At 41.6% G+C, this 27457-nt stretch overlaps 2 protein-coding genes across 2 annotated transcripts in view; both read left to right on the top strand.

Annotated features, from left to right (window-relative positions):
• LOC134851719 (uncharacterized) overlaps positions 1-27457 on the top strand; it is a 133102-nt gene that overhangs the window by 56606 nt on the left and 49039 nt on the right. The gene's annotated exons all lie outside the window — the stretch shown is intronic.
• LOC134851718 (ATP-dependent RNA helicase DDX1-like) overlaps positions 27113-27457 on the top strand; it is a 39578-nt gene continuing 39233 nt past the window's right edge. Inside the window, exon 1 of the mRNA XM_063867934.1 lies at positions 27113-27116. The gene's annotated coding sequence lies outside the window, so the exon portion shown is untranslated. The remainder of the gene's footprint in view (positions 27117-27457) is intronic.

Here is a 27457-nt window from a genome sequence, read left to right on the forward strand (position 1 = left end):
TCTTTCCCCCGCTCACGACTCAAGAACCAGCCCCTGAACACCCTGCTCAGTTCGTGCCCCTCGTTTTCGAGGTACTGGGTCCTGATGCACTCGACACACGATCTCTTTCCATGCCTTCAGCTGTTCGTAGGCTCGCATCCATTCCCTCAGCTCTTGTAATCTTTTCGCCTGATTCGGTAGACTCTTCACTTTAGATTCCTTGTTCAAGCAAAAGGAGTTGTGTAAGTTCAAGCTCACGTTCTTTGCCAAGTCCTCCTCCAATGTCGATTTCCTCGCCCTGGTAGTATCTCTAGACACTCTACCAACCCTTTTCCAACTCGTGGTTATCGCATTGCGATGGTTTACCAAGGGTCTCTTGAAGGCTTCCGGTCCAATCTCGACCAGGAACTGTCGATACTCTTTCTGATGCTTCTTCTTGTGATTCTTCATCACCGTGTACAGCCAAGACGTCAGCGTCGGCCGAAACCATGAAAAAAATCTTATGCGACTCCACACGTGCCTCACCTCCATGGGCACAGCCAATACTTTACACGCAGCCTCGAACAACTCAAGCCTCCGGCTGTAGTCAATGGCACGTATTGACTCCACTGTTGGTGCTCTCGACTCAGGATATTTTGTCACGGTCTCCTCGATCCATCGCAACGCCAGCGTCGAGTTCACCACAAAAAGAGTGGCCTTCTGCTTGATTCAAAAATACCCTCATTTTCCGGTACCCTGAACCTCAAAAAGTCAGGAAAAATGTCGATTTTTAGACAGACTCTCAGAAAACTAACAAGTTGGTGGCAGTTGAATGGTGGCATTTTTCGTCTTAACCTTAGAGTGTCTTTCAATCAAGTCTCTTTTTCGATCAAAAAAGCTTGATATTGATTGGTGGAAATAATTTATTTTTTCTTTAGAACCACTTAATGGTATTTTTTGATGTTTCAATGTCTGTAAATCACTTTGTATCAATTTTTTTAACCTGACGATGGACAAAATTCCGAAAACTTTCGTAATCACATTTTAGAAATTTTTCTTCCTAACTCCAAAGTCTCCCTCGATCAAGACTAAAACGATTAACTAGCTCAAGATGTTTTTCAATGTTTAAATGAAATTCTGGAGCACAAGGTTGGTTGATTGAGAAGGTTCCTCACTCTAGTAGTACTCTCGATTAAACGAGCTCCTTATTCTCCCTGGCTGCCTTATAGAATCATTCATTTTTTCTTTAACGGCAACGAGACAACTGTACTTGCGTTCATTAATATCCAGAGTGATCAATAGCGAAATGCAATTGATCAACTTTGATAATATTGAATGCGAGTAGAGTTATCTTGTTGCTGTTAGCGAACAATGAGCTGCATTTTCCACCTTTGCCGCACTTGTGTATCCAATTGTTGTGCTTTAATGATTTCTTATTTTCATTTGTCGCGGGAAAGGCGTAAATGACTGTTTCAACTCAAAAATTTATTTTATAAAGTCGAAAACGGACATTTCTTGTATCTTGACGGACTGGCACTTTGCTTCACGACAATTTAGAAGCAACACATCTGAGCTTGTTGTCGATGGCAATTGATTGCTTATCTCCAACTATTTTCATGAGGAAGAAAAGTTTTGCTCCAAACAAGATTCTCTGCTGTATTGCTGAGTTTTTCAGCCCTTTTTTTTTATTTTGACGTATTAAAAACGCAAACAGAGTATCAAGAGTATTCAAAGTCGAAGAAAAATTTTTATATATATTTATTCAATTTTTTCGGAACTTTTTCGGAACAAAAGATCAACTGAAAGTAAAGAAACAGAACGTGTTCAAAGGAAAGCAACTTTCTGGATAATGAGCAATTGAGAATTGAGATTAGAGCTAAAAACAAAGACTTACTGAACTGAGACTGCTTCCATTATTGTAATACTTCGAATTGCATGATCTGTTTATGCTAGTATCATTGTTGAAAAGCAGTTACAACATCAAACTACCAATAAAGTCGAATACGAAACCCAATGACGATCTTTTATTAACAAGACAAAAAGATCTACCATCGTTAACAAAAACTTGAACAAGATTTTTTTGGAAAAGAACCAGTCAAATGTCAATTACTGATTATAATCCGAAAAAAAAAGAAAAAATCGACCTCGATCAAATTGACAAACTATACCTAACAAAATTAAACTGGAATTACTTCCACAAAGATTACTCTGAAGTCAACTTATGTTCCTGGGCTTTTACATGTGAACATGCAAAAAATAATACGTTGCTGAAAAACGTCAACAAAGAGTCTCCTTAAGGATATGTCAAATGAAACACAAGTTAAATAATGGGTAGATAGGAAGATCGTGGCAATAACGATAAAAAGGAGATGATTAGAATTGAAGTGATCAAATTTAAACTCGATACGGGTTATGTTTCTTCATAAGATTACAAAATTCGACACGATAAAACAAAGCAAGATATTATGTATTACAAATTGAATCGCTGGTCATATTGAAGCTGATTTGTATTTTTTTTTATTTACCGTCATTAAACTCGTCAATGAACAAAATTTGAAGAAGCGTTATAGGCTGTAAAAACGTCTTCGAGTTTGTTAGTTTCAACCGTAGTTCGAAGGACTTTTAAGTAACAGTCGCCTTCTTCAGAAACATATGAGGATACAGAAAAATAGGCCCTATAACCATTGGCTCAAGAGTCAGGGACACTATCTCTGGTAATTTTCAACCTCAAGCGGTCGGAGCCAGTTGGGTTCACTTGCGACATGAGACTATAAATCCGCGTTACAGCTTAAAGGCCACTACGAAAATATCCCCCACTCTAGAAACTAAAAACGTCCCCAAGCTCTGGTCTCAAAATACCTAAAACACACGAACGCCGTTAAAAAAGGGTCGGAACCTTACGTATACAGTTACTTTTTATTGAACAATGGTCCTTTTCTTGAACAGTGGACCTAAAACTCTCCCTAACTCAACATAACCATGTAGAACACACTCAAGAAAATTAAATTGAGTACTTACATACGACACGTCCTCTAGAATTGACTAAGTATATCATAAAGTAACTCTAGAATTAATCCGGTAATCAAGTTTAACTCGAGAAGTTTGAAATGAACAAGTTTTAACTCAAGACGCAATTTTTCTATTTGGACCCATAGGCCGGTTCAGCTGTCCACCTTTGCACTGAAGGTTCACTCTGGTCCACTCGGCCTCCTTCTCTACTTGTTCTCGGTCACTCTCAATGCTTTGCCAAGAATAAGACAGCTCTACTCTCGTTCGATTTATGTGGTAAAATTGCGAATAGCAGTTTCGCGCTTATATTTTTTGGACTACTTTCCCGCGATTGTATTTCGATCTTCTGGTCTTATATTCTTGTACATTCTGTTATCGCAAGAAAGTTGAGCATGACAAGCTCAGTTCGAATTTTTGAAAAATTCTATTTCACCCCAAAATCAAGACTAAATATTGCTCAATGTCAATCTTCCAAATATGACCCACTGGCAAGTTTTCCACGGACACGAGATCGATGTGCTCCTTGCTTGTCGTCGTCTGTCAGTCAGCCCCCAGGATGTTAAGTGCGTCTAAAGATAGAGTGCCAGTGGTCATTTACAGATTTGCAGCAGATTTAACTTTATCTACATACCAAAACTCACAGCCATGCAAAATTGTCACAATATCGCAAAACAGCAATCAAAACCTGCATTCACCTGCACCCTGAATTTCAGCTTTATAAGTTTCTCAATAAAATTTCTTTTGTCTTATCCAATCGGAAAATTGTCATGCAGCATTTTAATTTATACAATAAATATACTATAATAATCATAATATTTCCTTTGTTAAAGTTTCTTTTCCGTGCCCTCAGATTTCATATGAGTTCACACTCAAGCCCTTTTTCTTTCCCCCGCTCACGACTCAAGAACCAACCCCTGAACACCCTGCTCGGTTCGTGCGTGTCGTCTTTGAGGTACTAGGCCCCGATGCATTCGACACACGATCTCTTCCCATGCCTTCAGCTGTTCGTAGGCTCGCATCCATTCCCTTTGCTCTTGTAATCTTTTCGCCTGATTCGGTAGACCCTTCACTTTAGTTTCCTTGTTGAAGCAAAAGGAGATATGCAAGCTCAAGCTAATGTTCTTCGCCAAGTCCTTCTCCAATATCAATTTCTTTGCCTGGTATTATATCTAGACACTCTACCAACCCTTTTTAAACTCGTGGTTATCGCATTGCGATGGTTTACCAAGGGTCTCTTGAAGGCTTCCGGCCCAATCTCGGCCAGGAACTGTCGATACTCTTTCTGATGCTTCTTCTTGTGATTCTTCATCACCGTGTACAGCTAAGACGTCAGCGTTGCCCGAAACCATGAAAAAAAAATTTATGCGACTCCACACGTGCCTCACCTCAATGGGCACAGCGAATACTTTACACGCAGCCTCGAACAGCTCAAGCCTCCGGCTGTAGTCAATGGCATGTATTGACTCCACTGTTGGTGCTCTCGACTCTCGATATTTCGTCACGTTCTCCTCGATCCATCGCAACGCCAGCATAGAGCTCGCCACAAAATGAGCGGGCGTTTACTGATGATTGGGTAGCCCTACTCACCGAATTTCTTCCACATCCCATATCAAGCAGAGGTTCGAGTGCTCCGGGTACCATACTGTCTGTGCCAGACAATGGCATGGGCATTCCCCGTTCGCCAGGTTGATGCTCCGGAGGTTGCGCTCTCCCGAAGCTTCCAACAGAGGTTCCAACTCCATCATCTTCTCATGCGTCACGTCATTTTCCTCCATGGCTGGGGCACTATTCATTGCTTTCCCAATCGTATTCTGCCTTTCAAAGTCACTCGTATTCTCCTTTTCCAAACTCCGGAGTTCTTCCCTCCAGATCTCACTCAAGTCCTCCCTTAGATCTCCAGGCACCGCTCCTTGCATCTTCCGCAACAATCGATGCGATTGACGCAACTTTTGTGCCAATCGCAAACACTTGGGCGCCGAAAAAGCCTTGTCTATTAACACCCTCTGACTAGATGCTTCCATCATCGCCACGTGTAATGGATAATGGCTTCCGCACAGGTTGGTCATGACTGATCCCACCAGAGACTTCGCATTCATTGGTAAACTGTAGGCTTTGCTCACGCGAAATCCCATCTCCGCCTCAAGACTGATCTTCCATCCCCTGATGTGCTTCTGGATCATTTGTAACACTCATGACCAAAAACCCACGCTTAACGCCGTCACCAAATGGTGCTCGGACTCTAGCTTCTCTAGAGGTTGTAAACTGCACATACTCAAAAAGAATCCCAATGCCGTCGATGCTCGCGTAACATTCAGCCTCTATCTGCACCTCGCTTTTCTCTTTCTCCGTGATGTTTCCGAACCAAGTGGCTAAATCCTCTTTATGAAAGGATTGTATTCTGAGAGGACCGTCCGTCACAAGAATGCTCTTCACCTCCACACGCTAGGTCCAGACAACTTCCCGGATCCATCTTCTTTACTAGCTTATCCATCTTGCTCGTTGCTTCCTCCGATTCTCCTCAATGAGGTAGGATCAGTTTATGCACTCTATTCAATTTCCCCAAATCTTCATCCTTCGCTGGCGACAGTATCACCCGATCCGTAACTTCTTCGATCAGGCTCGCGTGGAGATGTGTGCACCAAGATGGTTTCAGCAAATTTCAAACAGTCCCCAGGTTTGTAGACAACACGTCGTCTCCGCTTCCCAGTCTTAGTTCAACCTTCTTGTCCGAACGCGGCACATTATGAATTCCGGCATCTTCTCAAGTAACAGACCTAACCTCGGTCTTTCCCTTTCCGTCGGGTCAATCTCAACTATTTCCTCCGTCCAGAATTTTAGCGATTTCGCCACTTCAAAATTTATGCTAGCGTTTCCTGCCTCCGTGTCTAAGAAAGGGTTGTAAGCTATCCCCATCACTCCAGACACATATTGATATTTTCCCCTTTTCGTGGGCCTTGAGTAGTCTTCTGCCAGAGCCAGGTTGCGATGTACGTCGCGACCGTCGCCGAATTTCTGGTTGGAGAATCTCCGTAATTCATCAAGCTTTCCATGGTTCTCTAGATACTGCCTTGAGCCATCCCCCCTGGCGATCGCAGTGCTCTGGTACACACTTATGATGAGGATGAAGACTCTCCTTTCCTTTGTCTTACTTCCTGTCGCTCTCTGATGGCATGTCTGGACGGTGGTATCAGACATCATTTGTCTTTGTCCCCTGAGACTTAAATATTTCCTTACCGATGGCGTCAATTTCTCATCTCACCCCTCTGCAATGCGCCTCTCGCCCTTTCAAGTTTACCTTCGACGTTTTTCTCATATGTCATTGCCTTGTTAATCTCCGTTCTTAGAAGTTTTGTCTGAAAGTTTTACCGCTTGGTTCGAAAACACCTTCATTTTCCGATACCCTGAACCTCAAAAAGTCAGGAAAAATGTTTTTTTTTTAGACAGACTCTCAGAAAACTAACACGTTGGTGGCAGTTGATTGGTGTCAGTTGAACTGCATTTTTCTTCTTAAATCCAAAGTGTCCTTCAATCAAGTCTCTTTTTTGATCAATAAAGCTTGATATTGATTGGTGGAAATAATTTCTTTTTTGTTTAGAACCACTTAATGGTATTTTTGATGTTTTAACGTCTGTAAATCACTTTGTATCAATTTATTAACCTGATGATGGACATATTTCCGCAAACTTTTCTAATCACATTTTAGAAATTTTTCTTCCAAACTGCAAAGTGTCCTTCGATCAAGACAAAACTGATTTACTAGCTCAAGATGTTTTAAAATGTTTAATTGAAATTCTGGGGCATAAGGTTAGTACATTGAGAAGATTCATCACTCTAGTTGTACTCTCGTTTAAACGAGCTCCTTATTCTCCCTGGCTGCTCTACGTTGGTGGCAGTTGATTGGTGTCAGTTGGACTGCATTTTTCTTCTTAAATCCAAAGTGTCCTTCAATCAAGTCTCTTTTTCGATCAATAAAGCTTGATATTGATTGGTGGAAATAATTTCTTTTTTGTTTAGAACCACTTAATGATATTTTTGATGTTTTAACGTCTGTAAATCACTTTGTATCAATTTATTAACCTGATGATGGACATATTTCCGCAAACTTTCCTAATCACATTTTAGAAACTTTTCTTCCAAACTGCAAAGTGTCCTTCGATCAAGACAAAACTGATTTACTGGCTCAAGATGTTTTAAAATGTTTAATTGAAATTCTGGGGCACAAAGTTAGTTCATTGAGAAGATTCATCACTCTAGTTGTACTCTCGTTTAAACGAGCTCCTTATTCTCCCTGGCTGCTGTACAGAATCAGTCATATGTTCTTTTACGGCAACGAGACAACCGTACTTGCGTGCATTAATATCCAGAGTGATCAATAGCGAATTACAATTGATCAATTTTGATATTATTGAACGCGAGTAGAGTTGTCTTGTTGCTGTTAGCGAACAATGAGCTGCATTTTTCACCTTTGCCACACTTGTGTATCCGGTTGTTGTTTTTTTTCTGATTTCTTATTTTCATTTGTCGAGAGAAAGGCGTAAATGACTGGTTCAACTCGAAAGTTTAAATTGTAAAGTCGAAAAAAGAAATTTCCTGTATCATGACGGACTGGCACTTTGCTTCACGAAAATTTAGAAGCGACGCGTTTGAGCGTTTTGTCGATGGCAATTGATTGCATAACTCCAGTTAGTTTCTTGAGGACGAAAAAGTTTGCTCCCAAAAAGAACCTCTTCTCTATTGCTGAGTTTTTTAGCCCGGCTTTGCATTGTGACGTATCAAAAACGCAAACAGAGTATCAAGAGTATTCAAAACGGAGGAAATATTTTTAAATGTATATTCGATTTTTTTTGCAATTTTTTCGGAACAAAAGATCAACTGAAATTAAAGAAAAAGAACGTGTTCAAAGGAAAGCAATTTTCTGGATAATGGGCAATTGAGAATTGAGATTAGAGCTAAAAACAAATACTAACTGAACTGAGACTGCTTCCGTTATCGTATCACTTCAATTTGGACCCATGGGCAGCTTCAGCTGTCCACCTTTGCACTGGAGGTTCACTCTGGTCAACTCGATTTCCTTCTCTACTTGTTCTCGGTCACTCTCAATCCTTTGGCAAGACTAAGACAGCTCTACTCTCGTTCGATTTATGTGGCGAAATTGCGAATACCAATTTCACGCTTCTTTTTTTTTGGACTACTTTCCCGCGATCGTATTTCGATTCTTCTGGTCTTTTTTTCTCGTACTTTCAGTTATTGCGAGAAACTTGAGCATGACAATCTCAATTCGAATTTTTGAAAAATTCTATCTATTTCAACCCAAAATCAAGACTAAACTGTGCTCAAGGTCAAACTTACAAGTATGACCGACTGGCACATACTCCCCACACTCAAGATCGATATCCTCATCGGGTGTCGTCGTCTGTCAGTGAGCCCCCAGGATGTTGAGTGCGTCTCAAGATACAGTGCCAGTAGTCATTTACAGAAGTTTGCAGCAGATTTAACTTTATCTACACCCCAGAATTCACAGCCATGCAAAAACCTCACAATATCGCTAAACAGCAATCAAAATCTGCATTCACCTGCACCCTGAATTCCAGCTTTATAATCTACTCATTAAAATTTTTTTGCCTTATCCAATCAAAAAATTGTCATGCAGTATTTTGATTTAAATAATAAATATAGTATATAATAACAAAGTTTCCTTCGTTAAAAATTCTTTTCATGCCCTCAGATTTTATCTGAGTTCACACTCAAGCCCTTTTTCTTTCCCCCGCTCACGACTCAAGAACCAGCCCCTGAACACCCTGCTCAGTTCGTGCCCCTCGTTTTCGAGGTACTGGGTCCTGATGCACTCGACACACGATCTCTTTCCATGCCTTCAGCTGTTCGTAGGCTCGCATCCATTCCCTCAGCTCTTGTAATCTTTTCGCCTGATTCGGTAGACTCTTCACTTTAGATTCCTTGTTCAAGCAAAAGGAGTTGTGTAAGTTCAAGCTCACGTTCTTTGCCAAGTCCTCCTCCAATGTCGATTTCCTCGCCCTGGTAGTATCTCTAGACACTCTACCAACCCTTTTCCAACTCGTGGTTATCGCATTGCGATGGTTTACCAAGGGTCTCTTGAAGGCTTCCGGTCCAATCTCGACCAGGAACTGTCGATACTCTTTCTGATGCTTCTTCTTGTGATTCTTCATCACCGTGTACAGCCAAGACGTCAGCGTCGGCCGAAACCATGAAAAAAATCTTATGCGACTCCACACGTGCCTCACCTCCATGGGCACAGCCAATACTTTACACGCAGCCTCGAACAACTCAAGCCTCCGGCTGTAGTCAATGGCACGTATTGACTCCACTGTTGGTGCTCTCGACTCAGGATATTTTGTCACGGTCTCCTCGATCCATCGCAACGCCAGCGTCGAGTTCACCACAAAAAGAGTGGCCTTCTGCTTGATTCAAAAATACCCTCATTTTCCGGTACCCTGAACCTCAAAAAGTCAGGAAAAATGTCGATTTTTAGACAGACTCTCAGAAAACTAACAAGTTGGTGGCAGTTGAATGGTGGCATTTTTCGTCTTAACCTTAGAGTGTCTTTCAATCAAGTCTCTTTTTCGATCAAAAAAGCTTGATATTGATTGGTGGAAATAATTTATTTTTTCTTTAGAACCACTTGATGGTATTTTTTGATGTTTCAATGTCTGTAAATCACTTTGTATCAATTTTTTTAACCTGACGATGGACAAAATTCCGAAAACTTTCGTAATCACATTTTAGAAATTTTTCTTCCTAACTCCAAAGTCTCCCTCGATCAAGACTAAAACGATTAACTAGCTCAAGATGTTTTTCAATGTTTAAATGAAATTCTGGAGCACAAGGTTGGTTGATTGAGAAGGTTCCTCACTCTAGTAGTACTCTCGATTAAACGAGCTCCTTATTCTCCCTGGCTGCCTTATAGAATCATTCATTTTTTCTTTAACGGCAACGAGACAACTGTACTTGCGTTCATTAATATCCAGAGTGATCAATAGCGAAATGCAATTGATCAACTTTGATAATATTGAATGCGAGTAGAGTTATCTTGTTGCTGTTAGCGAACAATGAGCTGCATTTTCCACCTTTGCCGCACTTGTGTATCCAATTGTTGTGCTTTAATGATTTCTTATTTTCATTTGTCGCGGGAAAGGCGTAAATGACTGTTTCAACTCGAAAATTTATTTTATAAAGTCGAAAACGGACATTTCTTGTATCATGACGGACTGGCACTTTGCTTCACGACAATTTAGAAGCAACACATCTGAGCTTGTTGTCGATGGCAATTGATTGCTTATCTCCAACTATTTTCATGAGGAAGAAAAGTTTTGCTCCAAACAAGATTCTCTGCTGTATTGCTGAGTTTTTCAGCCCTTTTTTTTATTGTGACGTATTAAAAACGCAAACAGAGTATCAAGAGTATTCAAAGTCGAAGAAAAATTTTTATATATATTTATTCAATTTTTTCGGAACTTTTTCGGAACAAAAGATCAACTGAAAGTAAAGAAACAGAACGTGTTCAAAGGAAAGCAACTTTCTGGATAATGAGCAATTGAGAATTGAGATTAGAGCTAAAAACAAAGACTTACTGAACTGAGACTGCTTCCATTATTGTAATACTTCGAATTGCATGATCTGTTTATGCTAGTATCATTGTTGAAAAGCAGTTACAACATCAAACTACCAATAAAGTCGAATACGAAACCCAATGACGATCTTTTATTAACAAGACAAAAAGATCTACCATCGTTAACAAAAACTTGAACAAGATTTTTTTGGAAAAGAACCAGTCAAATGTCAATTACTGATTATAATCCGAAAAAAAAGAAAAAATCGACCTCGATCAAATTGACAAACTATACCTAACAAAATTAAACTGGAATTACTTCCACAAAGATTACTCTGAAGTCAACTTATGTTCCTGGGCTTTTACATGTGAACATGCAAAAAATAATACGTTGCTGAAAAACGTCAACAAAGAGTCTCCTTAAGGATATGTCAAATGAAACACAAGTTAAATAATGGGTAGATAGGAAGATCGTGGCAATAACGATAAAAAGGAGATGATTAGAATTGATGTGATCAAATTTAAACTCGATACGGGTTATGTTTCTTCATAAGATTACAAAATTCGACACGATAAAACAAAGCAAGATATTATGTATTACAAATTGAATCGCTGGTCATATTGAAGCTGATTTGTATTTTTTTTTATTTACCGTCATTAAACTCGTCAATGAACAAAATTTGAAGAAGCGTTATAGGCTGTAAAAAACGTCTTCGAGTTTGTTAGTTTCAACCGTAGTTCGAAGGACTTTTAAGTAACAGTCGCCTTCTTCAGAAACATATGAGGATACAGAAAAATAGGCCCTATAACCATTGGCTCAAGAGTCAGGGACACTATCTCTGGTAATTTTCAACCTCAAGCGGTCGGAGCCAGTTGGGTTCACTTGCGACATGAGACTATAAATCCGCGTTACAGCTTAAAGGCCACTACGAAAATATCCCCCACTCTAGAAACTAAAAACGTCCCCAAGCTCTGGTCTCAAAATACCTAAAACACACGAACGCCGTTAAAAAAGGGTCGGAACCTTACGTATACAGTTACTTTTTATTGAACAATGGTCCTTTTCTTGAACAGTGGACCTAAAACTCTCCCTAACTCAACATAACCATGTAGAACACACTCAAGAAAATTAAATTGAGTACTTACATACGACACGTCCTCTAGAATTGACTAAGTATATCATAAAGTAACTCTAGAATTAATCCGGTAATCAAGTTTAACTCGAGAAGTTTGAAATGAACAAGTTTTAACTCAAGACGCAATTTTTCTATTTGGACCCATAGGCCGGTTCAGCTGTCCACCTTTGCACTGAAGGTTCACTCTGGTCCACTCGGCCTCCTTCTCTACTTGTTCTCGGTCACTCTCAATGCTTTGCCAAGAATAAGACAGCTCTACTCTCGTTCGATTTATGTGGTAAAATTGCGAATAGCAGTTTCGCGCTTATATTTTTTGGACTACTTTCCCGCGATTGTATTTCGATCTTCTGGTCTTATATTCTTGTACATTCTGTTATCGCAAGAAAGTTGAGCATGACAAGCTCAGTTCGAATTTTTGAAAAATTCTATTTCACCCCAAAATCAAGACTAAATATTGCTCAATGTCAATCTTCCAAATATGACCCACTGGCAAGTTTTCCACGGACACGAGATCGATGTGCTCCTTGCTTGTCGTCGTCTGTCAGTCAGCCCCCAGGATGTTAAGTGCGTCTAAAGATAGAGTGCCAGTGGTCATTTACAGATTTGCAGCAGATTTAACTTTATCTACATACCAAAACTCACAGCCATGCAAAATTGTCACAATATCGCAAAACAGCAATCAAAACCTGCATTCACCTGCACCCTGAATTTCAGCTTTATAAGCTTCTCAATAAAATTTCTTTTGTCTTATCCAATCGGAAAATTGTCATGCAGCATTTTGATTTATACAATAAATATACTATAATAATCATAATTTTTCCTTTGTTAAAGTTTCTTTTCCGTGCCCTCAGATTTCATCTGAGTTCACACTCAAGCCCTTTTTCTTTCCCCCGCTCACGACTCAAGAACCAACCCCTGAACACCCTGCTCGGTTCGTGCCCGTCGTCTTTGAGGTACTAGGTCCCGATGCACTCGACACACGATCTCTTCCCATGCCTTCAGCTGTTCGTAGGCTCGCATCCATTTTCTTTGCTCTTGTAATCTTTTCGCCTGATTCGGTAGACCCTTCACTTTAGATTCCTTGTTGAAGCAAAAGGAGATATGCAAGCTCAAGCTAACGTTCTTCGCCAAGTCCTTCTCCAATATCAATTTCTTTGCCTGGTATTATATCTAGACACTCTACCAATCCTTTTTAAACTCGTGGTTATCGCATTGCGATGGTTTACCAAGGGTCTCTTGAAGGCTTCCGGCCCAATCTCGGCCAGGAACTGTCGATACTCTTTCTGATGCTTCTTCTTGTGATTCTTCATCACCGTGTACAGCTAAGACGTCAGCGTTGCCCGAAACCATGAAAAAAAATTTTATGCGACTCCACACGTGCCTCACCTCAATGGGCACAGCGAATACTTTACACGCAGCCTCGAACAGCTCAAGCCTCCGGCTGTAGTCAATGGTATGTATTGACTCCACTGTTGGTGCTCTCGACTCTCGATATTTCGTCACGTTCTCCTCGATCTATCGCAACGCCAGCATAGAGCTCGCCACAAAATGAGCGGGCGTTTACTGATGATTGGGTAGCCCTACTCACCGAATTTCTTCCACATCCCATATCAAGCAGAGGTTCGAGTGCTCCGGGTACCATACTGTCTGTGCCAGACAATGGCATGGGCATTCCCCGTTCGTCAGGTTGATGCTCCGGAGGTTGCGCTCTCCCGAAGCTTCCAACAGAGGTTCCAACTCCATCATCTTCTCATGCGTCACGTCATTTTCCTCCATGGCTGGGGCACTATTCATTGCTTTCCCAATCGTATTCTGCCTTTCAAAGTCACTCGTATTCTCCTTTTCCAAACTCCAGAGTTCTTCCCTCCAGATCTCACTCAAGTCCTCCCTTAGATCTCCAGGCACCGCTCCTTGCATCTTCCGCAACAATCGATGCGATTGATGCAACTTTCGTGCCAATCGCAAACACTTGGGCACCGAAAAAGCCTTGTCGATTAACACCCTCTGACTAGATGCTTCCATCATCGCCACGTGTAATGGATAATGGCTTCCGCACAGGTTGGTCATGACTGATCCCACCAGAGACTTCGCATTCATTGGTAAACTGTAGGCTTTGCTCACGCGAAATCCCATCTCCGCCTCAAGATGATCTTCCATCCCCTGATGTGCTTCTGGATCATTTGTAACACTCATGACCAAAAACCCACGCTTAACGCCGTCACCAAATGGTGCTCGGACTCTAGCTTCTCTAGAGGTTGTAAGCTGCACATACTCAAAAAGAATCCCAATGCCGTCGATGCTCGCGTAACATTCAGCCTCTATCTGCACCTCGCTTTTCTCTTTCTCCGTGATGTTTCCGAACCAAGTGGCTAAATCCTCTTTATGAAAGGATTGTATTGTGAGAGGACCGTCCGTCACAAGAATGCTCTTCACCTCCACACGCTAGGTCCAGACAACTTCCCGGATCCATCTTCTTTACTAGCTTATCCATCTTCCTCGTTGCTTCCTCCTATTCTCCTCAATGAGGTAGGATCAGTTTATGCACTCTATTCAATTTCCCCAAATCTTCATCCTTCGCTGGCGACAGTATCACCCGATCCGTAACTTCTTCGATCAGGCTCGCGTGGAGATGTGTGCACCAAGATGGTCTCAGCAATTTTCAAACAGTCCCCAGGTTTGTAGACAACACGTCGTCTCCGCTTCCCAGTCTTAGTTCAACCTTCTTGTCCGAACGCGGCACATTATGAATTCCGGCATCTTCTCAAGTAACAGACCTAACCTCGATCTTTCCCTTTCCGTCGGGTCAATCTCAACTATTTCCTCCGTCCAGAATTTTAGCGATTTCGCCACTTCAAAATTTATGCTAGCGTTTCCTGCCTCCGTGTCTAAGAAAGGGTTGTAAGCTATCCCCATCACTCCAGACACATATTGATATTTTCCCCTTTTCGTGGGCCTTGAGTAGTATTCTGCCAGAGCCAGGTTGCGATGTACGTCGCGACCCTCGCCGAATTTCTTGTTGGAGAATCTCCGTAATTCATCAAGCTTTCCATGGTTCTCTAGATACTGCCTTGAGCCATCCCCCCTGGCAATCGCAGTGCTCTGGTACACACTTATGATGAGGATGAAGACTCTCCTTTCCTTTGTCTTGCTTCCTGTCGCTCTCTGATGGCATGTCTGGACGGTGGTATCAGACATCATTTGTCTTTGTCCCCTGAGACTTAAATATTTTCTTACCGAAGGCGTCAATTTCTCATCTCACCCCTCTGCAATGCGCCTCTCGCCCTTTCAAGTTTACCTTCGACGTTTTTCTCATATGTCATTGCCTTGTTAATCTCCGTTCTTAGAAGTTTTGTCTGAAAATTTTACCGCTTGGTTCGAAAACACCTTCATTTTCCGATACCCTGAACCTCAAAAAGTCAGAAAAATGTTTTTTTTTAGACAGACTCTCAGAAAACTAACACGTTGGTGGCAGTTGATTGGTGTCAGTTGGACTGCATTTTTCTTCCTAAATCCAAAGTGTCCTTCAATCAAGTCTCTTTTTTGATCAATAAAGCTTGATATTGATTGGTGGAAATAATTTCTTTTTTGTTTAGAACCACTTAATGATATTTTTGATGTTTTAACGTCTGTAAATCACTTTGTATCAATTTATTAATCTGATAATGGACATATTTCCGCAAACTTTCCTAATCACATTTTAGAAATTTTTCTTCCAAACTGCAAAGTGTCCTTCGATCAAGACAAAACTGATTTACTAGCTCAAGATGTTTTAAAATGTTTAATTGAAATTCTGGGGCACAAGGTTAGTTCATTGAGAAGATTCATCACTCTAGTTGTACTCTCGTTTAAACGAGCTCCTTATTCTCCCTGGCTGCTTTACAGAATCAGTCATATGTTCTTTTAAGGCAACGAGACAACCGTACTTGCATGCATTAATATCCAGAGTGATCAATAGCGAATTACAATTGATCAATTTTGATATTATTGAACGCAAGTAGAGTTGTCTTGTTGCTGTTAGCGAACAATGAGCTTCATTTTTCACCTTTGCCACACTTGTGTATCCGGTTGTTGTTTTTTTTTTCTGATTTCTTATTTTCATTTGTCGAGAGAAAGGCGTAAATGACTGGTTCAACTCGAAAGTTTAAATTGTAAAGTCGAAAACAGAAATTTCCTGTATCATGACGGACTGGCACTTTGCTTCACGAAAATTTAGAAGCAACTCGTTTGAGCGTTTTGTCGATGGCAATTGATTGCATAACTCCAGTTAGTTTCTTGAGGACCAAAAAGTTTGCTCCCAAAAAGAACCTCTTCTCTATTGCTGAGTTTTTTAGCCCGGGTTTGCACTGTGACGTATCAAAAACGCAAACAGAGTATCAAGAGTATTCAAAACGGAGGAAATATTTTTAAATGTATATTCGATTTTTTTGGAATTTTTTCGGAACAAAAGATCAACTGAAATTAAAGAAAAAGAACGTTTTCAAAGGAAAGCATTATTCTGGATAATGGGCAATTGAGAATTGAGATTAGAGCTAAAAACAAATACTAACTGAACTGAGACTGCTTCCGTTATCGTATCACTTCAAACTGCATGATTTGTTAATGCTAGTATCAATGTTGAAAGGCAGTTAGAACATCAAACTACCAATAAAGTCGAATACGAAACCCAATGATGATCTTTTTAAACAAGACAAAAAGATCTATCATTGATAACAAAAACTCGAACAAGAAAATTTTTGAAAAGAACCAGTCAAATGTCAATTACTGGTTCTAATACGTTAACAACACTCACATTTCAACCCGGTGCAGAAAGTCAGCTCAGCCGTCATGTGATGGGTGCAAACTCTTGTTGAAACACCTAAGCCTAATTTCTTTCTCTCATTCTCTCTCTCTCTCTCTCTCTCTCTCTCTAAGTCAATCGTCATGACTTTAGTTGTCTTTTTTTTAAATTTTAATTGCTGATTTATAAAACTCCCACTAACCGCTTGTCATGGAATATTTTAGTCCTCTAAAATCCAATAAAAAAACTTGTGTTTTTAACCTTTACGCTGCGTCAAGATGAGGAAAAACAACAAAGACTGTACAACCAAGGATTGCTTAAAATCTTAAGGACTGATAAATTTTTACACAATTGATATGATACCAACTAGAACAACACTCACATCCAATCCAATTTATCAGTCTTTAAGATTTTAAGCAATCATTGCTTGTACAGTCTTTGTTGATTTTCCTCATCTTGACGCAGCGTAAAGGTTAATCTTGACACAGCGTTCCGTCTTCTGACATTATGGTAGAGCTTCCCTATAAAAGTAACTAGGTTTATTATACGCGCATTACACCCATTGCGCGTTTAATAAACCCATTTACCTTTATAGGGAAGCTCTACCATAATGTCAGAAGACGGAACGCTGGATCAAGATTAACCTTTACGCTGCGTCAAGATGAGGAAAAACAACAAAGACTGTACAGGCAATGATTGCTTAAAATCTTAAGGACTGATATATGGGATTGGATGTGAGTGTTGTTCTAGTTGGTATCATATCAATTGTGTACAAAATTCTTTTAGCGACTCTAAGAAAACCCAATGGTTTCAACATATGCGCTGATGTAAAATCTGTTAATAAAGCAACAATAGGTAATGATTTACTGCTAGACAATTATATTAATACAGCCATCTCAAAAGTCCGAGTACTCAAAAGAGAGTACCAATGTAGAAGATGTAACAAAACGGCTACTTTTTTTAAACTTCCTTCTTGTTTTTTTGGAGCAACCGAAAAGAAGTGGACGCAAACAGACCACAAGCATGAACTCTTTGATAACTAAAAAAAAAGTCACTATCAAAACCCGATCTCCAAGTTTCAAGCCCGCCTCTGAGTGACCTCGAGCAAAGATTAAAGCTAATAAGGATGAAGCTTGCTGCTTCGGATGACATAATCGGTCCTTTTTCAACTGATAACTATAAAAAAATGTTTTCTAAGTACCCTCAGCGAGCCGAATGAGCAGCTCCAAATTCAAAAAATTTAGATAATTTTTTCGTAACCGAACTCGACCTATACAAAGCGATAACTTCCTTTCCGAACGGATCAGCAGCAGGTCGGGATAAAATATTTCCTCAAATTATTAAAGATTTTAATAGGGAGTCGAATGGCTGTGCAGGACTTAATTTTCTGAAATCGCTTGCTGAGCTGATAAACCTCATTGAAGTTGGCAAACTACCCGAATCCCGGAAACCTTTCTTTCTTGGCGCAAAGCTTATCGCCCTCATAAAGATAGATGGAGGTATGAGTCCGATTGCCATAGGTAACACACTGAGACGTATCGCGTCTAAATGCGCTGGATGCAAGGCACTCTACGAGCCACAAAACTTTTTCGGAAACTTGCAGGTAGGATGCGGTACTAAACGAGGAGCAGAAAAAGCTGCACACTCGTTTTCGAAACCTAATTGAACATGATGACAATCCAAAATGCAGTTCGTTTAAAACTAGATTTCAAGAATGCCTCAAATTCTCTAAATAGAGAAACAATGCTGAATCATGTCTTTTCATATGGCGCAAATTGTATAATTACACCCACTGCGCGTATAAAAAACCTAGTTACTTTTAAGGGAAGCTCTACCATAAATTCAGAAGACGGATTTCAGCAAGGTGATCCAGAAGCCCCACCCCTGTTTGCGGAAACAATTCATACACTAGTCAAACAGTTGGAGTCGAAAATTAACATCTGGTATTTAGATAATGGAAATTTAGCCGATGGCTATAAGGTAGTACTCCGGGATCTCAAAATAATTCTGAAATCGGAACAACTGCTTGACCTGAGCTTGAACACAGAAGTACAAACTTTGTTTTTGGGACCGACTACGTGTACAAAGTATAATTCAATCTCAACACAATTTCGAAAAATATGCCCAATAATTTAAAAAAAGAAAAAGAATTTCTCTTTTCAGGATCTCCAATTGGCGAACTTTGCCGAGAAGATTTGCTCGACGAAAGCTTAAGAAGCTCGAAAACAATCTCGGATGTCATTGACAAACTAGACGCCCATTTTGTTTTTTACCTCCTGAAAAGTTGCCTTAGCATGCCAAAACTATATTTTTTGCGTACGAGCCCTTGCAAGCAAAATGATTTTTTGAAACGCTGCGACAAATTACCAGGAAATTCGTTATGGAAGGTAACTAATGAGAAAATGGGTGATATCCAGTTTTTACAAGCATTTCTCCCGGAAGCCAAAGGTGGCTTGGGCGTTTCTTCCGCTCGTCTTCTTACTTTACCCGCTTTGTTAGCCTCAGCAGTAAGAGCGAAAAACTTCTCAAGCAAAAATTTTAGTTCGGAGCATGTGGATGGAACCTTTGATGATGCGCTTAAACGGTGGTTTGAACTTTAAAACATTTAAATGGCTACGGAAAACGAAATCCAAAAAAATTGGCGAGAGCCAATTTTTGACAGCAAAATTACAGACATGAACCAACGGACGTAAAAAAATTCAACGCGTTCCAAGATAGATTTGGCTTCCAATATTTTTTCCGGCGAGGCACGTGCTACGATACTTCAAGCGGACAACCGACTACACGCTGGTGTACCAATACAACAGCGGGGGAATTCTTTTAGAGACATAGGCTGATTCCGATTATGCGGGACAAAAAGACACCAGGAAGAGTACGAGTGAATTTTGCGTCAAGGTCAATTCCAGCAGTGCAGTTTCATGGTCATCCAAACTGCTATAGACGGTGGCAACTTCAACAGCAGAGGCGGAGACAAATGCAATCTCGGAGTGTGTGAAGGAGACAGTTCACTTCAGAGGACTTCTGGCGTTTCTTGGCTACAACCAACCGAGCGGCAATTACAATCAAGTGGCAATTGCAATCTCTGGCAAGGCAAGTTTCTGCAAGTCAAGGACGCAGCATTTTGCGGTGAATGTGCCATACATGCAAGAGGTGCAGACAACAAACGAGTGCATGCTAAAGTATATTCCGAGCGAGTCCAATTCTTCTGGCATCTTGACTGAAAGCCTGGGGAAGACAATGACCGATCAAAAGTGCCGACTTCAAATTGACTTCATGGACCTGCCAATATCAAACTAATTTATTAGTCTACCAGCATTTGGTAGAATAACTTTTTCTGTATCATTTTGTAAATCATCCCATGAATAAAGCTCTTATGAGACACATCTTTTTCTCAACTCTCTCAGAATGATTTAAAAGCTTGAACGTCATCCCGTGCAAAATTTCAAGGTTAAAACTGTCGAACAAACAAGATCAGAATTGCAATAGGACTTCGATTAGGCTCAAAAATTTGCGAACGGCTTAAATGTGTGTGCGGATAAGATGGTTGGCACGATCTTTCTTGCTTCATAAGTGCAGGGAGGTTCTCTAGGCATTCAAATCTGAATGCCTGTGCCAGTCGGTCATGTCTAGGGGTTTGACCTTGAGAAATACGCAATTTTGGAGTGAAATTTTAATTTTGCAAAATTCGAATTGAGCATGTCATGCTCAATTTTCTCGAACCAACTGAAAATGAAAAAGTCAGAAATCAGAACACCCGAATTAACAATTGCGGGAAACTACTCAAGAAAAAGGCAGGAAATTGCTATTCGCAATTTCTCAATACGAAATATCAAGAGAGTAGAGCTGTCTTGTCCTGAAAACAGGAGAATCGAATACGGACTTGAGACAGAACAATTATTCGAATGGAAAGGAGTGGACTCTGAATGGAAGAGTGGACAACTCGAGTGTCCAAAGGGTTCATTCAGAGACTTTGATTCTAGAGACAAAAACTTACTTCTGTTATTGAAACTAATTGGCCTTAAAACTTATTTAGTTATATTACTTAATTCTCAAGCTGCTCAGTTATAACTTACTCCTCATATTCAAGTGCGTCGATATGTAAGTTCCAATTTAAATTTCTCGAGTGTATTTTATGATAGTTATGTTGAGATAAGGCGAGTTTTAGGTTGATCCATCTGAAATGGATCAAAGTTCCACTGTCCAATAAAAAGTAACTAAGCGGATGGTTCCGACCCGGTTTTTAACGGCGTTCATGTATTTTGGGTATCCCGAGACCTAAGTATGGGGACGTTTTTATTTCTAGAGTGGGGGGGTATTTTGGTAGTGGCCTTTAAGCTGTAATGGGTTCCAGTCTCATGTCGCAAGCGAACCGAATTGGCTCCGACCGTTCTTGAGGCGGAAAAACACAAGAGATAGTGTCCCTGACTCTTGAGCCAATGGTTATAGGGCCTATTTTTCTTAAGCCTCATATGTGACTAAAGTAGGCGACTGTTACATAGTGTTTTTATGGCGCTCCTGGGTGTTTTTACGACATCATGACTACGGAGTCGAACCCACTTGACACAGCTCCGGGCTACATGCCCATTCTAGAGTACCGGTGGTACGGTTCAGCGGGAACGTGTAAACCTTCCGGTTGTACCGTGATAGCTTTTTAAGAAAACTCAAGAAAACTTCCTGGTACGCTCTCCGAACGAGGCTTAGCTAACCGAGTAAAGGGGGGCAACTAGGGGGACAAAAAAAACGAGCAAAAAAAAAAAAAAAAAAAAAAAAAAAAGAAAACAAATAGGAACAAAAACCATAAAACGAAAAAAGACAGTGACTTTGATACCAAATTAGTTGGATCGAACCTTTGTATTAATTAAATAGTATACACATACTGTTTTACAAGACCGATCGTTTCGATCAATCTAGCAATTTAAACCAGTGACCTTGGTAGGGTGCCCGAGTGGGGGGCGTTGTTGAGGGTTTTTAGATAGATTGCGACCCAACCGGACCACTAGGAGACTTGACTGGAAAGGGTGACCAGTCGAGTGGGAAAGAGGTTCACAAGGATCGAAACGGACCACCAGGAGACTTGATTGGAAGAGGTGACCAGTCGAGTGGGAAAGTGGGTCTGCTGTCAAGGGCAGAACAGAGACAACCAGCACAGGGCCACTACAAGAGGACGCACAGGGGTGTTCTCAAGTCGGACAACGGGTATCGTTAGAATCCACATTACATTATAGGAAATAAGTGTAAAATTGGATAAGTGGAGTCCCATTGTTTTGAAACAGTTTTTACTCAAGCAGACCTGGAAACAGGTCTACGGTTTTCTCAAGAGAGGTTTAGCACCCGGCGCTTAAGGGATTTTTCGGCTTAAGAGGGGGGCTAAACAGGGGGGAGGTTAGCAGGGGGGCTGGTTAGGTTAGAGGTTGGCGGTTGTAAATTGTAAAAAGGGGGGAATTAGAGTAACTAGTTAATCGACATCGTTGATTTAGTTACATTAGCCATCAACACGCGTGGTAACAATAGGTGGACATCCAAAACTTATCTCGAGTTAAGATTGGTACGCTGGTTGGATCGGTAGGGGGGAACGGATATAGACAGTTTTCGTGACACCTCATAAGACAACTAGTGGGGGGAGGAAAACGCGTGGCAATTAGGTACCAGACATTTTTTTTGAAAGAAGGTTGACATTTGTCTCCTTTGAATTTTAGGTGGGTCGATTACTCTGTTTTGTTATTTTTTCGGTACAGAATTTTATTTTTTCTATAGACATTGTTGCGTTTTGGGGAAGATTTGCGATTGGTTTTTAATACAAACAGGTGATCACAAGATACCTGCACACAAGTTGTGGCTCCCAATCGCTGGGAACATTCAAAAAGAGGTAACTAATAAAGGGGGGGCCAGATTTGGCAACCAAGAGAGGGTTTTTGGGAAAATTTTCACTAGAGCTTGAGTGGTGGTACAAGGTACAGACAACCAAGGAGTCCCTACAACGAAGAAGAAAGAAATCCTATATCCAGACACTCAGTAACGAGTCTTGGGACAGTACCGAACTAGTCTAGGGACATTGCAGTCTGGGGACAGTCTTGGAGTAACACAGTCTTGGGACAGTGCAACTTTGGGGCAGTCTCGGACCAGAGCAGTCTTGGTACGAAGCGGTCTTGGGACATTGGTCTTGGGACATTGGTCTTGGGACGTTAGTCTTGGGACATTAGTCTTGGGCCATTGGTCTTGGGACATTGGTCTTGGGACATTGGTCTTGGGACGTTAGTCTTGGGACATTAGTCTTGGGCCATTGGTCTTGGGACGTTAGTCTTGGGACATTGGTCTTGGGCTATTGGTCTTGGGACGTTAGTCTTGGGACGTTGGTCTTGGGCCATTAGTCTTGGGACGTTGGTCTTGGGCCATTGGTCTTGGGACATTAGTCTTGGGCCATTGGTCTTGGGACGTTAGTCTTGGGACGTTGGTCTTGGGCCATTGGTCTTGGGACATTAGTCTTGGGCCATTGGTCTTGGGACGTTAGTCTTGGGACATTGGTCTTGGGACGTTAGTCTTGGGACATTAGTCTTGGGCCATTGGTCTTGGGACGTTAGTCTTGGGACATTGGTCTTGGGACGTTAGTCTTGGGACGTTGGTCTTGGGACGTTAGCCTTGGGCCATTGGTCTTGGGACGCTGGTCTAAAGGTACCAACGAGAAGTACTGGGACAACGCTGAACGGTCTTGGGACGGTAAAGAGAAAGTCTTGGAACAGCATTAGGAAGGGGGTACTACAAAAGTAATAGGTTAGGTTGAAGCACCAAGTATAACAACACGTTCCCTATCCTAACCTAACACGAAAAGAGCTTACAAGAGTTCAAGAAAAATTGTTTTTAGCGAATTATTAATTTCTTTTTCCTTGGAGTTTTTAAACCTTAGAATAGAATTTTTGTAGACAATAATATTGTAAATAATAACAATTGTAAATAATGAGGCGGAGCAGGGTACCGGTAGCTGAAAAAAGATCGACCGAAGCAAGGTATAATTCGTCGCTACGCAAAGCAACACCAATGGGTCCGAAGATAACAAAGAAGAACTTTTCAGTTAACATGGTCAGCACAAGGAGTACAGCGGAGAACAGGGCGAAAGAGGGCACGGAAGGGGAGAGAGTAGAACCCACCATCGAGATTGATCTAGAGACACCCGATCAAAGTGTGGATGAAACAGGGAAGATGGCGACAGAGTCAACTCCAATGCCCAATACAGAGGAACCGAACCAGAAACCCATAGAGTTCTCACCGATAGATGACGCGGAAGATGCAATAGGCAACATCGAAGAAACGGTGAAAGAAGACTCTCAAGTAAAGAGGACATCTTTTACGGAAAAATTGGGAATAATGTTCGGAATAAAAACGAGAGAAAACGTGACTGAAGAGCCAAAAGCAGAAAGAGCACGAACATTTGGTACAGTGAGCACGAAAGCGACAGAAACCGGCCAGAATGAGGAACAAGCTAAAGCAGAGGCTATGGCCGAAGAGAAACCCACGGCTGACCATGAAGAGACTACCATTGAGCTGGGCGATTTGTTGGCGAAATTAAATCAGATCGACAAAAGACTTAAGAACAGTGAAGAAGACAGAGAGGTGATAAAAAAGGAGATAAGATACAACAAGCACGAGTATCTAGACAGTTATTTTAACCTAGCTAAAGCAACAGAGGAGAGACTCAAGGAAATGTCAGACAAGGTAGAGGCCACCAATGAAGAACGAGAAAAGAACATCAAAACAGACATGCAACAGTTGAAGAACCGATATGATGATGTTAACAGCCAATTAGGGAGCCTGGAAAGGAGAATGGACACAATGAGCAAGAGTCAAGCAGAGAGTTCGTGTGCAATACAGGCGAAGTTGGATGCAATCTTGAGAGGTTCTACACCACAAGAGAGACCGGCAGCGGATCGTACGCAAGGCACCAGAGTTGATTTTGTAGAACCACAAAGAAACAAACGGCAATCGACACCGTTGCCCATACCCAGGGATGCGATAAGCATAGCACCAACAGCTGCGAAAACAATAATGAAGAGTGGAACGTCGAACACGACGACTGGTCCGGGAGATTCAACAGCCAACAGCAACTCAGGACCGGATGCTATGACATGGGCCAGCACTTGGGAGATGATGAACAGGACTCTAGAGGCCTTCGCCACGAGGAACACTGACTCGAGCGACAGGAGAGAGGGAAAATCAAGAAAAACATTCAAGAAGCCAAAAGAATTCAAAGATGACTCCGATGGATGCATTGACACTTGGGTGGAAGTGATGAGACTACATCTAGAGCAAGATAACTTGAGTGACGAAAGACAAGCGTGCACAGCCATACTCAGCAATTTAGAAGGCACGGCATTAAAGTGTGTGGTTGCGAAGAAAGAAGAAGAACGCGACACCGCGGACAAAATCTTTGAAATACTGTTGAACAGATTCGGCTCAGGCATGAAGGGTCATCAAGCGATGATGCGATTTGAAAAAAGGAGACAGAGGGACGACGAGTCAATAGATCGGTTCCTAGATGACCTCGAGAGCTTGAGAAGGAGGAGTGACCCAGAGGAGTCGACAAACAGACGGAACTTTAGCATTGCCTCGAAGTTCATTGATGGGGTGAAAAGTGATGACTTAAGGACAATGTTAGCAACATACTACACGTTGTCGAAGGACAGCGCACCCACACCAGAAGAAATGAGACAGAAATCAAGAGAATACATGCTGATGAAACCTAAGAAGTACTCATATTCTGAAAACAGGAACACGCAAGGGGGAAGCCAACCCCAGAGGTCATCATGGTACAAACCTAGAGATGATATGGATAAGCGCAGATCATGCGCGAACTGCGGGTCAGCGGATCATCATGTGGCTGACTGCACAACGTACAAACAAGGCATGAAGAGCCTAGGTTATGCACCGGATGAGGAGGACATGAGTCAGATGGAGGAACACGAGTACTATAATGGCTTAATCATCAAGATAGGCGACAGATGTTTTTTCTGTAACCAGGAGGGGCACTTCAGAATGGATTGTCCCTTGTTCTGGGAAGCGGTCAAGGACCAGAATCACCCCAAACATAAGTTGGCATTAGCGGCGGTGCAGAATCAGCGGAACAGGCAAAACGAGTTCGAATCTAGGAACTTAGGGGCACCAAACACCGAATTGCCGACGAAGACAGTGAAAGCTGTAACACATGTTAGCGGTGCGTTAGAGTCCGCGGCCGGGAGCTCTCTAGAGATAAATTATGAGAGAGCGGCGACGGAAGCAATTGCCAAAGTGAAACAAGATCTGGCTGCGAAAGAAATAGAGCAACGACTAAAGTTGGAGATCGAGAGACAGAATTTTAACGAAGCATTAACCGGAACGAACGTAGTACCAGAGGCTAGAACGGGCTCAACAAAGAACGGGAATTGTAACACCGTGAAAATGGTGACAGGTAAACCCTTTGGAATATCGAAAATCGGAGCAAGAATAATGTCGATAATCACAGTGGGCGGCCACGAGGTGACTAGAAACTTGAGCGAGCCGAGCGACCAGACGTTAATGCACATTGACGTGTATGCAGACTACTTGAGTGGAATAAGTCCACGAACTACTTCTAGAGCGCTCAGGGCACTACTCACGAGAGGGGGCAGCAAGTCGGTACGTGTTGATAACAGATACACTGAAGCTTACGGTCCACACGAGGTTATGCTAAACATAGATGGAATCAACATCTATACCAAGACGATGATAACATGCGACGAAGACCTGATTGGACAAATCTATGTAGGGAAGGAGGAATTGAAAGTAAGATCGATTGGACACTGTGCTATGCTTGAAGAAGATGCAATGCACATCGGAACGGAAGCAGACGTGACAGGGCACGTGTTGGACATAAGTGGAAAGAAGACTCAGTTACGTGGGTTACTTGACACGGGAGCGGTCTTGAGTGTCATACCAATTGAGACTTGGGAGCGAATGGGCTTCAACAAAGATGATTTGATAGACTCGAGAATACGGCTGTCAGCTGCGAACAAAGGGGCCCTTCGGGTGCTAGGCAGGACGCCGATAATAGCCCTCAATTTGGGAGAACGTAACCTGTGGATGAGCTTCATCGTGGTAGAAAACCTGGATGAATCTGACCAATTCATTTTGGGCAGAGACTTCATCAGGAATTTCGACGTAACGATTGATCTAAATAATGCAATGTTCAGGATACGGAACCCGGATAGGAGGTACGCAATCAAACCGGTAAATTTAATAATGGCAAATGAAAACAAAGCACCGGTATTCTTGAGTAGGAGAGTGAGGCTAAAAGCTAATGAAGCAGCAATCGTGAGCTTGAGGATGAAAAACTACAATGAACTAAGTGACAATAAGCAAGTATGTATAGTTCCAAACCCTAATAGTCAAAGTGCTGCTGTTTTAGGAAGATCATTTTCGATAACGAAGAGTGGTCTCTGCGTCAGTGTCTTGTTGAATACCCTTGACATACCGATCACGATACAGAGAGGGAGGAAACTGGGATATGCTTTGCCGGTTAAAACTCGATATGAAACGATTGAGAACTTAAAACAAAATGAAGTTGTTGATTGTCCCAATCACAGGGATAAAATTTGTATCTTGAGACGATTGCAAAAAATTAAATATTCTTCAGGCCTTATTAAATCACTTAAGTCAGAAACGGACGATGGGCTGTCGAGCTGTTCAAACTTTCCAGAGCGACCCACACTAGATGAGATGCAGACAGATAAACCGGTTCTGCCGGAGATTGAACATCTGAGGGGCAAACTGAAAGATGAACAGCTCGAAGCCATCAAAGACGTACTAGAGCGGAACGAAGAAGTTTTCTCGAGGCATAAGGCGGATATCGGGTGTTGTAATTTTGTGGAGCATGAAATAGAACTTGAGGAAAACGCGGTACCGCACAGGGAGGGGGCGAGGCGTATGACCCCACACAAATCGGACGCGTGTAGAAAAGAAATCGAGACGTTACTAGAGTATGACATG

This window comes from Symsagittifera roscoffensis, chromosome 7 (genome assembly GCF_963678635.1).
Source record: "Symsagittifera roscoffensis chromosome 7, txSymRosc1.1, whole genome shotgun sequence".
In the NCBI taxonomy this organism is placed as follows: Eukaryota; Metazoa; Xenacoelomorpha; order Acoela; family Convolutidae; genus Symsagittifera; species Symsagittifera roscoffensis.